Source organism: Petaurus breviceps, unplaced genomic scaffold, assembly GCF_028583685.1.
Source record: "Petaurus breviceps papuanus isolate PSGF00001 unplaced genomic scaffold, PetGlider_PUasm1.0 90603, whole genome shotgun sequence".
NCBI lineage: Eukaryota > Metazoa > Chordata > Mammalia > Diprotodontia > Petauridae > Petaurus > Petaurus breviceps.
The window spans coordinates 5,464,562-5,478,585 of record NW_027187284.1 but is presented as its reverse complement, the minus strand read 5'-3'; the positions used below and the strand labels follow the sequence as shown (position 1 = coordinate 5,478,585).

At 36.7% G+C, this 14,024-nt stretch overlaps 1 pseudogene; it reads right to left on the bottom strand.

Moving 5' to 3' along the window:
• Positions 1 to 7,023: 7,023 nt before the first annotated feature.
• LOC138142770 (large ribosomal subunit protein eL15-like) lies at positions 7,024 to 7,734 on the bottom strand (annotated as a pseudogene).
• Positions 7,735 to 14,024: the final 6,290 nt, after the last annotated feature.

Genomic DNA, 14,024 nt, shown 5'->3' with positions numbered 1-14,024 from the left:
CTTTATGAAAAACAAAACAAAACATTTCAGAGACAGATTGTTTTTAACCTGTTGACCAGATATGGGTAGATGGACAAATTGTACAAGACGATCATAGCAGGAGTCTAAGTATGTCAATTGTCCAAAACTCACTTACAAACTGTCTACCAAGTTCAAGGTGCTCTAGTAAGAACCTCTAAATATAGAGATAAGCTTGCAATCTAATATAGAGGATATGGCACATAAAATATAAAACCCCTTTTGTGATCAAAAGTAGAAAGTTATAGGGATGATGGAAGGCTATTAGCCCAGATAACCAAGTTCAAAACAAAACACATCCCAAATTCCCCACTCAAATATGTGTATAAAGACTATCTGGCCCTGACACAAAGTTTAAGATTAAGAAGTAAAACTAGACATATGAGTTATATAAAATAAGACAACCAAACTATGTGAAGAAATACTATGAATGCACAGATACCAAAGAGACAAACCCAGAAGAAGAAAGTAATCCCTTAAGAAGTATAAAGAGGGTCTCATTGGGAAAAAATGGTTTATCTCTATCCAGAGACTTGCTTACTGTGCATGAGCTATAATTGTCCAATTGTAGAATCGTCTCCTCAGTTCCATACTCCAAAAGATACTCACTATGTGATTCTTGGCATTAAGAGAATTTGACATCAGTCTGGATCATACATTTCCATGTAAACTAGTCTAAATGCGAAGAACAATTTTGACTATGTTTCTGTAGTGATTATTGACCATAAAACTAGTTGAAAGAAAAGGAACAAGAGATAAAAATTAAAAGCAAAGTTTTAGGAACCATGGAGAAAAATGAAAACACGGAAAATATATTAAAAGAAATACTTGAAGCAGAAGGTAGAAAATCTTTCTAAAAGCATATTTCCTGAAAACTAGAATGGAACATACAGATTTCAATGACTTTCAGGACATAAAAAATATTAAAATGATACCAAGAAATTACAAAGAAATAGGGAACTAAAAGTTATCACCTATTTAAAATAAGTAGTTTCCAAAATCCAAAGATTCCATGTTAAGAAAAAAAAAATGCTGCAAGTAGTCAATTAAAAAAATAAAGAATTCAAGTGCCAAGGAACCATAGTCAGGATTACACAAAATTGAGTAGCAGCTACCATGAAGGAGACAAAATTTAGAATACAGAATATTCCAAAAGGCAAAAGATAAAAGCTTTTAGTCAAGAACAACTTATCTTACAAAACTGAATATACTACAAAGAGGAAAAAGGTAGCTTTTTAATGAAATAGAAGATCTTCAAAAATTCCTTATTTTACAAAATGTAAGTAGAAAATTTGAAATTGAAATAAAATAATTCAGAGAGACTTACAAAGTAATTACATTTAAGTAGTACAAAGGGGTTAAACATTGATGAAATACTTACATTTTCATAACAGCAAAACAATATGTTATGTGTTCCTTCAAAAGAGTACTATATTCAAATGTAGTAGTAACAAATAATAGGAGAAACAGCAACTGGGATGTTGCTTTTCTTTTGTTTTTTTTTTAATTCTTAATATTTTTGGAGGAGGGAAGGCAAGACAATTGTGGCTGAGTGACTTGCCTAAGGTCACACAGCTAGTAAAGTGTGACAAGTGTCTGAAGTCATATTTGAACTCAGGTCCTCCTGGCTTCAGGGCCAGTGCTTTATTTACTGAGCCACCTACCTGCCTCTTTTGTTCTGTTTTTCTGATCTTAACAAAAGACAGAAAAAAAATTACAGGAAAATTGAAAACACTTGGGGAGAAATTAGGAAGAAGAGAGAAGAATTTATCATTTCTCCTAACTGGGATATGTTAGGACAGTATACTGACATGGGGGAAGAGACCTGGGGAGAATGCAACATAAGAACATAACACTTAACTGTTGTAGAAAAAAAAAGAGTTGAACAGACAAATAAAAGTTTTCTCATAGAAATATTTTAAATTAAAAATGAAATAGATAGTGCCCCTTTCTCAGCAATGCAATAACCTAAAACAGTTCCAAAAGATTCATGATGGAAAATGCCAGTCACATCCAGAGAAAGAACTATGGAGTTGGAATGCAGAATGAAGCAAACTTATTTTCTTTTCTGTTTTGTTTTATCTTCTCTCTCATGTTTTTTTTACACATTCATTATAATTCTTCTGTGCAACATTACTAATGTGAAAATGTATTTAAAAGGAAAATACCAAAAGATTGCAAGCTGTCTTGGGGAGGGAGGAGAAAATTTTAAACTGATGGAAGTGAATGTTGAAAACTAAAAATAAATAATTTAATAAACTGGGTGAGAGGGGAAGAAAATTCTTTGAAATGGAAGAAATAAGATTGGACCAAGAAGAAAAGAGAGAGTGGAGTTTAAAAGGAAGATAAATTTTTGGGACTGTATAGTCGCAGACAACAGAAAGAAGATCATAAAATGGTTATTGAAAGAAAAGAACATATAAGAACCATTGATCAGGCCTAGGTAACATAAAGAATGACAGAGTGGAGGACTGGAAGCAGAAGAGTATAAGTATTAATCATTTCCTCCTTTTTCACTACCTTATTTTCTTTGCAAATAGGGAGCTGTTGGAAAAGAGAGCAGAAAGTAAAAAAAAAAATTGATGGAGATAAATGTACAACTAATAATCAGAACCAAGAATACAAAAGGGATGAATTCACCTTTAAAATGGAAAAGTACAGAAATCTTGATTAGAAAGCAAAATATAACCATAATTTGTTTATTTTTTTTTTGGTCTTTATTAATTTGTTTACTTTTAGTTTAAAAGATTCATTACCACGATTCCTTGAGTTTCAAATTTTATCTCCCTCTCCCCTCACCCCCCCCCCCCAGGGCAGCATATAATTGCATATAGTATCTGCAAATACTTTCACATCACGCATTAGTCAAGTTATAAAGAAGGATTTTAACAGATGAAATGAAGAATGGGAAAGAGGAAACAAAACCAAAAAAGAAAACAAAAAAGGGCAGGTAGTTTTCTTCAATCTGGGTTCAATCTCAGTTCTTTCTCTGGATGTAAACATCTCTCTCCATCATCAGTCTTTTAGGTTTGACTCTGGATTGCTGAGAATAGTCCAGTTTGTCAAGGTTGGTCATCACACATACGTTGTGTCTGTATTGTGTACAAATTCCTCCGGGCTCTATTCTTCTCACTCAGCATCAGTTCATATAAGCCTCTCCAGGTAAATATGAAGTTCATCTTCTCCTTGTTTCTTATTGCACAACAGTATTCAATAACATGCATATACCAGAACTTGTTCAGCCATTCCCCAATTGATGGACACCCCCTTAATTTCCAATTCTTTGCAACCACAAAAAGAGCTGCTATAAATATTTTTGTACATATGGGTCTTTTTCCTGCTTCTATGATCTCTTTGGCATACAACCCTAGAAGTGGTATTGCTGGGTCAAAGGGAATGAAATTATTTATAGCCCTTTGGGCATAATTCCAGATTGCTTTCCAGAATAGCTGGATCAAATCACAACACAAGCAATGCATTAGTGTTCCAATTTGTCCACATCCTCTCCAGCATTTGTCATTTTCCTCTTTTGTCCTCTTAGCCAATCTGACTGGTGAGATGTGGTACCTCCCAGTTGTTTTGATTTGCATTTGTCTAATCAATAGTGATTTAGAGCATTTTTTCATATGCTTATAAATATCTTTAATTTATTCCTCTGTAAACTGCCTGTTCATATTCTTTGACCATTTATCAATTGGGGAATGACTTGCATTCTTATAGATATGACTCAATTTTCTGTATATTTTAGAAATGAGACCTTTATCAGTGACATAGGTTGTAAAAATTCTTTCCCAATTTTCCACTTCCCTCCTAATCCTGGTTGCATTGGCTTTGTTTGTAGAGAAGCTTTTCAATTTAATGTAATCAAAATAATCCATATTGCATTTTATAATGCCCTCTAATTCTTGTTTGGTCATAAAGTCTTCCGCTCTCCACAAATCTGATAGGTAAACTACTCCTTGCTTCCCAGATTGCTTAGAGTATCAGCCTTTATACCTAGATCATGCACCCATTTAGACTTGATTTTGTTATATGGTGTTAGATAATGGTCTATGCCCAGTTTCTGCCATACTATATTCCAGTTTTCCCAGCAGTTTTTGTCAAATAGTGAGTTCTTATCCCAAACCTGAGGTCTTTGGGTTTATCAAACAGTATATTACTATAGTCATCGACTGCTGAGTCTCATTTACCCAATCTATTCCATTGATCCACTAATCTATTCCTCAGCCAGTATCAAGTAGTTTTGAGGACTGCTGCTTTAGAGTACAGATTAAAATCTGGTATAGCTAGTCTACCATCCCTAGCATTTCTTTTCAATAATTCCCTTGATATTGTGGACCTTTTGTTCTTCCAAATGAATTTTGTTACTATTTTTTTTTCCTAGCTCTATAAAGTAGTTTTTTTGGTAAATTAACTAGTAAGGCACTAAATCTATAATTTAATTTAGGTAAAATTGATATTTTTATTATATTAGCTTGAGCCAGCCATGAGCAATTGATGACTTTCAAATTAGTTATACCTGACTTTATTTGTGTGAAAAATGTTTTGTAGTTGTGTTCTGGTAGGTCTTGGGTTTGTTTTGGCAGGTAGATGATCAAGTATTTTATAATGTCTGTCATAACTTTAAATGGGTTTTCTCTTTCTATCTCTTGCTGTTGAATTTCATTACAAATATACAGGAATGCCAAGGATTTATGTGGGTTTATTTTATATCCTGCAACTTTGCCAAATTTATTTATTGTCTCAAGTAGTTTTGTACTTGATTCTCTAGGATTTTCTAAGTATATCTTCATATCATCTGCAAAGAATGACAGCTTGGTCTCTTCTTTGCCTAATTTGATTCCTTTTTCTTCTCTAATTGTTACTGCTAACATTTCTAGCACCAGATTGAATAAGAGGGGTGATAGTGGACATCCTTGTTTCACCGCTGATCTTATTGGAAATGCTTCTAGCTTATCCCCTTTACATATAATACTTGCTGATGGCTTTAAATAGATGCTACTTATTATTTTAAGGAAGGCTACACTTATTCCTATTCTTTCTAGTGTTTTTAATAGGAATGGATGTTGTATTTTGTCAAAAGCCTTTTCTGCATCTATTGAGATAATCCTGTGGTTTGTGCTAGTTTTATTGTTGATATGATCAATTATACTGATGGTTTTCCTAACATTAAACCATCCTTACATTGCTGGAATAAATCCTACCTGATCAAAGTGTATTATTCTTGTGATAAGTTTCTGTAGTCTTTTTGCTCATATTTTATTTAAAATTTTTGCATCTATATTCATGAGGGAAATGGGTGTATATTTTTTTTCTCTGTTTTATCTCTTCCTGATTTAGGTATCAGTAACATATGTGTGTCATAAAAAGAATTTGTTAGGAATCCTTCTTCACTGATTTTCCTGAATAGTTTGTAGAGTATTGGAATCAATTGTTTTTTAAATTTTTGATAGAATTCACTAGTAAATCCCTCTGGCCCTGGAGATTTTTTCCTAGGGAGTTGACTGATGACTTGTTCAATTTCTTTTTCTGAGATGGGGTTATTTAAGTAATTTACTTCCTCTTCAGTTAATTTGGGCAACCTATATTTTTATAAATATTCATCCATTTCACTAAGATTGTCAAATTTATGTGCATAAAACTGGGCAAAATATTTCCTAATTATTGCTTTAATTTCCTCTTCATTGGTGCTAGGTTCACGCTTTTCATTTTTGATACACATAATTTGCTTTTCTTCTTTTTTTTATCATATTGACTAAAGGTCTATCAATTTTATTGTTTTTTTTTTCATTAAACCAGCTCTTAGTTTCATTTTTTAATTCAATAGTTTTCTGAATTTCAATTTTATTAATCTCTCCTTTGGTTTTCAGTATTTCTAATTTAGTATTTAATTGAGGATTTTCAATTTTTTTCTAGCTTTTTCAATTGCATGCCCCGTTCATTTACCTCTCTTTTTTCTAATTTATTAATGTATGCACTCAGGGATATAAAACTTCCCCTAAGTACTGTCTTTGCTGCATCCCACAAATTTTGGTATGATGTCTCATTATTGTCATTCTCTTGAATGAAGTTACTGATTGTTTCTATGATTTCTTGTTTGGCCCGCTCATTCTTTAGGATTAAATTGTTTAGTTTCCAATTAGTTTTTAGTCTGTCTTTCCATGGCCCTTTATTGCATCATGATCTGAGGATTATGCATTTAATATTTCTGCCTTTCTGTACTGAATTGTGAGGTTTTTATGTCCTTGTACATGGTCAATTTTTATGTATGTATCATGTACTGCTGGGAAGGTACATTTTTTTTATCCCCATTCAATTTTCTCCAGAGATCTGTCATACCTACCCCTTCTAAATTTCTATTCACCTCTTTAACTTCTTTCTTGTTTATTTTGATGTTGTATTTATCAACTCAGAGAAGAGGCGATTAAGGTCTCCCACTAGTATAGTTTTGCTATCTATTTCTTCCTCCGATTCCCTTACCTTCTCCTCTAGGAATTTGGATGCTATACCATTTGCATATAAGTTAAGTAATGATATTGCTTCATTCTCGATGGTGCCTTTTAACAGGATATAGTTTCCTTCCTTATCTCTTTTAATTAGATTAATTTTTGCTTTTGCTTTATGTGAGATAAGGATTGCTCCCCCTGCTTTTTTTTTTTTTACTTTAGCTGAGGCATGACATATTTTACTCCAGCCTTTTACCTTTACCCTGTGTGTATCCCTCTGTTTCAGATGTGTTTCTTGTGAACAGCATATTGTAGGATTATGTTTTCTTATCCATTCTGCTACCCGTCTCTGTTTTATGAGAGAGTTCATTACATTCACGGTTATCTGTTTCTTTCCCTCCATCCTATTCCCTCCCTTGTTTGCGCTTATATTTTTGCTCCCCTTCTCTCTTCCAATCCTTAAGAGTTTTCCTTTTGACCACTGCCTTCCTCAGTATTCCCTTATAAACCCCCCTCTCTTTTCCTCCCCTTCCCCTTTCTTTTTTTTTTGTCATAAATGTTGTTTACTAAACATTTAAGTTTACAAACTAATGTGCACCAATTAGCAGTATCGATGTAGTTGCAGAGTATTGCGCCTTCTCCAAGAGGCACGATGAGATCCTCCAATGGTATGGTGGAATTTGTGACCCTTTCCAAGACCCTGGCTCTTCTGGCCAGCTGAGGTAAGCCCTCTCATCTCTCTGTGTTTCTGCACTGGCTTGGTGATCCATTGAGTGTCGGGGTTTCGTCTGATAGCTTTATGGAATGGGTCAATAAGAATAACCTCAAAGAATTTGTAGGATGAATATTCAAGGACCCAGTAGGAGTTCAAGACTCTTAGGGCCCCACAGTGGCGGCCAGCACATTCTTCTGCCACAGACTGCAGGCTCCTGGCAAACTTGACCTGATTGACCCCGTGATGCACAGGTTTGCCGTAGGTGGCACCCTTGGGGACCAGGTGCTTTCGTCCCCCGCGGCGGCCACGAATTCAGTAGATGACATAACCTTGCTTAGCCTTGTAGCCCAGCACCCCGGCTTTGTCGGGCCGGTTGGGCGGGGACACGCGGTGCATAGCCGACAGCTGCCGGTACTGCCAACAGCGCACGTGCAGCAGGAACCGCATGATGTTGTACTGCTTCTTCCTCCACAGCTCCTGGATGTACTTGTAGGCCCCCATCCTGCCTCGTGCCTAGCCTGCCTGATGGCTGCCGCCGACCGGAAAGGAAACTTCCCCCTTACTTCTTTCCTCCCTACTACCCCCACCCCTTTGTAGCCCTTTCCCCCTCCTACTGCCTGTAGGATATTTTTATACTTAATTAAATACATTATTTCTTCTTTGCACCAAGAGTGACAGGAACAAATCTCATGTGCAGCTCCTCTGCCTCCCCTCTTTCCCTCTAATATGCTTTGTTTTGCGTCTCTTCTTCATAGAGTCCTATGCTTAACTGGTTGTTATTCCTTCCTTGCACCAGACCCAAATGAGGGAAAAGCTCATATAATACTCCTCTCCCTCCCTTCTTTTCCTCTGTTATATTGTTTTGATGCCTCTTGCGGCATAATTTACCCTTTTCCACTTCATTCATTACTCTTCTTCCATTGCAATCCCTTTGTAGCCCTCAATAAGATTTTTTTTTTAAATCGTCATTTTGTGTAATTTATACCATACCCTCTGCTTGTCTATAAACAGTTTGCTCTTATTAAATAACAGGGTGTGTGTGTGTGTGTCTGTGTGTTTGTGTGTGTATGTGTGTGTGTTTCTTGTTTACCTTTCTATGTCACTCTTGCATCTCGTAATTGGAGGTTGAATTTTCCATTAATCTCTGGCTTTTTCATCAGGAAGGTCTGGAAATCTGTTATATCATTGAATGACCATCTTTTTGCCTGGAAGAATATACTCAGTCTCACTGGGTAGGTGATCCTTGGTTGTAACCTGAACTCTTTTGCCTTGTGGAAAATTGAATTCCACTTCCTCAGATCTTTCAGTGTAGAGGCTGCCAAATCCTGTGTGATCCTCACTGTAGTTCCTCAATATTTGAATTCTTTCTTTCTGGCTGATTGAAGTATTTTCTCTTTTACCTGGTAGTTCTTGAGTTTGGGAACAACATTTCAAGGACTTTTCAATTTGGGATCTCTTTCAGCAAGTGTCCAGTGGATTCTCTCAATTTCTATTTTACCCTCATGTTCTAGTATCTCAGGGCATTTTTCCTTAATGAGCTCATGAAGAATGTTGTCCAGGCTCATTTTTTCATCATGATTTTCTGGTAGGCCTATGATTCTCAGGTTATCTCTCCTGGATCTGTTTTCCAGATCAGTTATTTTTCCATTGAGATATTTTACCTCTTTTTCTAATTTTTCATTCTTGTTGTTTTGTTTGACTAATTCTTGGTTCCTCAAAGAGTTGTTTGTTTCAATTTGGATGATTCTGTGTTTTGTTTTGTTTTGTTTTTTTGTTTTGCTTTTTGCAGGGCAACTGGGGTTAAGTGACTTGCCCAGGGTTATATGTCTATTTGTGTGTGTGTGTGTGTGTGTGTGTGTGTGTGTGTGTGTTAAGTGTCTGAGGCAGGACTTGAACTCAGGTCCTCCTGACTCCAGGGCCGGTGCTCTATTCACTGTCCCACCTAGCCGCCCCATTGATTCTGGTTTTTAGCAAATCATTTTCCTTGGTTAGTTCTTGGAGCTCCTTTTCCATATCATACACTTTTCTTTTTAAGGAGCTGTTTTCTTCATTATAATGTTTTTCTTATTCTGCAATTTTGAATTTAAAAGAATTATTCATTTTGTCTTCAATCTCTCATTTGGTTTTAAAAGTTTCTTTTGAGCTCATCTAGAAGAGCTTTCTGTGCTTGGGTCCCATTCCCTGTTGCTGTTTCAGCTGTGGGTGTGGAGTCCACATTGTCTCCTTCTGAGTTTGGTTCCTCCCTCTGAGGATAGTAGGACTCCAGAGTCTTTGTAGTCTGCTTTCTACCCATTTTGAGGCAGGGCCCTAGCCATGCCCTTCCTCTCTGGTTCTGAAGCCTTTACTGTTGAGGGTTTTGCCCTGGGGCAATACTTACAATGTTTTCAGGGTGGGGGGGTGGAGCAGGTGGGGTTCACTCTGCCATCCTGGTTCTTGGAGGTCATAATAGGGGCTTTTAAAAAAAAATTCTGGCCTATGGAGTAGTAGTCCCAGGAGTATTTGCTGTTCTGGAAAGGGGCCCTGCATTTGGTTCTTACCTTGCTCTTTCCAGTCCCAGCCCTTTGGTGAAAGGCCTGGTAGTGGCCCTTGTGGTTGGTGGGATGACTTGTCCTCCTTGTTGGTCAAGCCTCCTCTCGGCCTGCCCTGTGCCATCACCTCTTGGCCTGCCCCCACCATATTTTGTTTAAAAGTAAAATTTGTCTAATACAGAGATTTAAAAAGACTTAAAAGGATCATCTTTATTAGAATTTATTATGTTGCAGGCAAACTTAAAAATCTAGGTGGTGTAGTGGATAGAATATCAGAGTTGAAGTCAGGAAGACCTGAGTTCAAATCTGGCCTGAGACAGTGACTAGCTACATCACCAAAGCTGTTTTCTTCAATTTCCTTATTTGTAAAATGGAGAAATAATAGACCTACCTCCCAATGATGTTGTCAGGATCAAATAAGATAATAATTTTAAAGTACTTAGCACAGTACCTGGCACATGGTAAATCCTTTATAAATGTTGACTATTATTGTTGTTGTTTTGTTAATTCAGACAAAGTAGTTGTAAATACATTCATGCCAGAAAGAGATGGACAGGGAAACAAAATTATAGTTAAGGTAACATAAATAATTGGAGAAGATAAATAGCAAAATAAATGTAAAATGTCATATTGCATAAGTTATTGAAGGAAACTGTAATCAAATTAGTCAGATAGAGATAGCTAAAATAGAATAGTTCAAGACTTTAAAATGACCCTTTCACTTCTTGAGAAATCTAACAAAAATATTATCAGTAAGAAGTTCAGAAACTACAAAGAACATTTAAAAAGCTAGATATGATAAATCTCTGATGATTGCTAAAAAGGAAACATATGGGTTATAGACATATATGGCAATGTGTGAAATCATTATAAAATTTAATATCTACCATGGATTAAAAACAAATGTAAAAAGGCAAAAATGCAGGGGTGGAGCCAAGATGATGGAGTAAAAACAGGACTTCTGCTCGCTTCTGACTCCTACCACCTCAAATGCATTAAAAAAAACAAAACAAAACTCCAAACAAATTTTAGCCCTTCAGAACCCACAAAGTGACAGAGAGAAACAAATCTCCTCCTGGAGGCAGCCCGGCAGGATGACAGGATGGGTCTTTCACACCAAGTGGGGAGCTGAGTACAGTCCCATGTGAGCCCCCTGGTTACAACCCCAGGGAGGCCCTGACCAGCGGCCCAGTCTGTGCCAGAGCAGACTTCAGGCGAGTGAATCACCAGCAGCTGAGGAGGTTTCCTGACTTCTCAACCCATAAACACTAAAGAGAAAGTAAAAGGTCAGTGGGGAACTGTGATGGAACTGGGTGGGAGAAGAGCAGATCTGGCCCCTGACCCCTGGGCAAGAAGTGGTTAAGCTGCAGAGGCTGCAGTTGCTGCTGCATGGCTGCCTCCAGAGTTCTTGGCATGCAGATTGTAGGGGGACAAAACAACCATTTGGAGGGTAGTCTCTCTTGCTTTAACCTGCTTTGATTTGGATCATGGACTTGGGGGGTGGTCCTAGAGTGTGTGGCCAGTGTGTCAGAGATTGTGGGAGCTCCAAAGGGTGCACTCCTAATAGATATGGCAGCTGCAGAAATCCCAGCAATTTGGGACATGGCTGTCTCCATTCTGGAAGCAGAGTTCTACCATGGCAAAGAGCTCAAAAGTCAAGTAATTGGCTGGCAAGATGAGCAAGCAGAGGAAGTGCAAATGGACCATAGAATCCATTTTTGGAGGCCAAAAGGATCAAAGCATGGAATGGGTGGAAGACATCTAAGTCAGAACTCCTGCATCAAAAGCTTCCAAGAAAAATATGAGCTGGTTACAGGCCATGGAGGAGGTCAAGAAGGATTTTGCAAATCAAATAAGAGAAGTGGAGGAAAAATCGGAAAGAGAAATGAGAATGATGCAAGAAAATCATGAAAAGTGTGTCAACAGCAGGCTAAAGGAGACCCCCAAAATACTGATAAAAATAAAACCTAAAAATAGACTAATACAAATGGCAAAATAGGCCCAAAAAGCCAATGAGGGGATGAATGCCTTAAAAAGCTGAATTTGCCAGAAGAAAAGGGAATTTCAAAAACTCACTGAAAAACATAATTCCTTCAGAATTAGATTGGAGCAAGAGGAAGCTAGTGACTTTATGAGAAATCAAGATATTATAAAACAGATTCAAACAAATGAAAATGAAATAGAATGCAATGTGAAATATCCCATTGGGAAAAGCACTGACCTGAAAAATAAATGCAGGAGAGATAATTTAAAAATTATTGGACTCCCAGAAAGCCATGATCCAAAAATAAGCCAAGACACCATCTATGAAGAAATTATCAAACAAAATTGCCCTGATATTCTAGAACCAGTGGGTAAAATAAAAATTGAAAAAATTTACCAATTACCTCTTGAAAAATATTCCAAAAAAAAAAACCATCCTAGGAATATTATAGCCAAATTACAGCGTTCCCAGGTCAGGGAGAAAATACTGCAAACAATCAGGAAGAAACAATTTGAGTAATGTGAAAACACAATCAGGATAACACAAGACCTAGCAGCTGTTACTTTAAGGTATCGAAGGGCTTGGAATATGATATTCCAGAGGTCAAAGGAGCTAGGATTTAAACCAAGAATCACCTACCCAGCAAAACTGAGTATACTGTTTCAGGGTATAATATCGTCATTTAATGAAATAGAGGACTTTCAAGAATTCTTGATGAAAAACTGAGCTGAACAGAAAATTTGACTTTCAAATACAAGAAGCAAGAAAAGGTAAACAGGAAAAAGAAATCATAAGGAACTTGTTAAAGTTGAACTATTTACTTTCCTACTTGGAAAAACAATAATTCTACCTCATAAGACTTTTCTCAGTATGAGGATAGTTGAAGGGAACATATATGTGTGTATATATATACACATATATATATGTGTGTGTGTGTATACATATATATGTATATCTAGGAGGGTTTATATATGTATATATATGTGAGTGTGTGCATATGTATGTACATGTATACATAGACAGAGGGCACAGCATGAGTTAAATATGAAGGGATGCCATCTAAAAATATAAAATTTATAGTTGAGAGAGTAATATATTGGGAGGAGAAAAGGAGAGATAGATTAGGGTAAATTATCTCATAAAAAAGAGGAAAGAGAAAACTGTTACAATGGAAGGGAAGAGTAAGAAGGTGAAAGGGAATGGGTCAATGTTATACTCGTTGAATTTGGCTTAAGGAGGGAATAATATACATACACAATTGGGTATCTTACCCTACAGGAAAATAGGGGGGGAAGTGCATAAGAGGGGGGAGTGTAGAAGGGAGGGTAGATTGGGGGAGAGGGTTGTTAGAAACACACACTTTTGAAAATCGACAGTGTCAAAAGAGAAAATAGAACAAGTAGGGGGCGGGATAGGATGGAGGGAATTATAATTAGTGTTTCAAAATATAACTACTATGGCAATGTTTTGTGTAACTACAGATGTCCAACCTATAGTAAATTGCTTATCTTCCCAGTGTGGATTGGTGAGGAGGGAAGAAGGGAAAAAAAAATCTGTAACTCATAGTTTTAAAAACAAATGTTTAAATAGTTGCTTTTTAAAAGCACCAGGGAAATAAGATATACAGTCACTGGAATATAGAAATCCATCTTGCCCTACTAGAAAGTTGGGGGGTGGGATAATGGAGGATATAAGAGAGAACAGATTGGGGGAAGGGGTATTCAGTAGGCTCGCTACTTTTGGGTGGGTGGTAGGGGAAAGAGGGGAGAAAATTTTGTATCTCAAAATCTTTTGTTTCTGAATGTTGAAAACTAAAAATAAATAAATAAATAAATTGGAAAAAAGCAAAAATGCATAAGAAACACCCTTTACTTATCACAATGAAAAAAATCTTTCCATCCTGATTTCCTTGTGTCCATAAGCCCATGACATTCAAAGTACCATTTCCTGCATGTGCATACCTGACTATTGGCTTGGCTACATCTGTTTGATTTTTTTTCTTTCCATTATCTTGGGCAAATGGATGGCATGTGATGTACATACCCAAGCTTGGCTACATTTTTATGTGTTTGGGAGGAAAGTAGAAAGGTGGCAGTGGAAGAAAATAACACAAGACATAAGGGGCAGATCAAGGGTTTTCTACCAGAATCTCTGAAACCAAATTCAGTACTTCCTCACCCCTTTCCTCCTCCCCATATCATACTCCCCCCTTGGTTAAAGCAATCTATAAAATTCCACCATAGTTGACCCTTATATTGAATTATTATAATATGGTGATTATAAGTGACATTAGCTCAATAATTTCCTAATTAACTCAAGATGGTATACCAGAT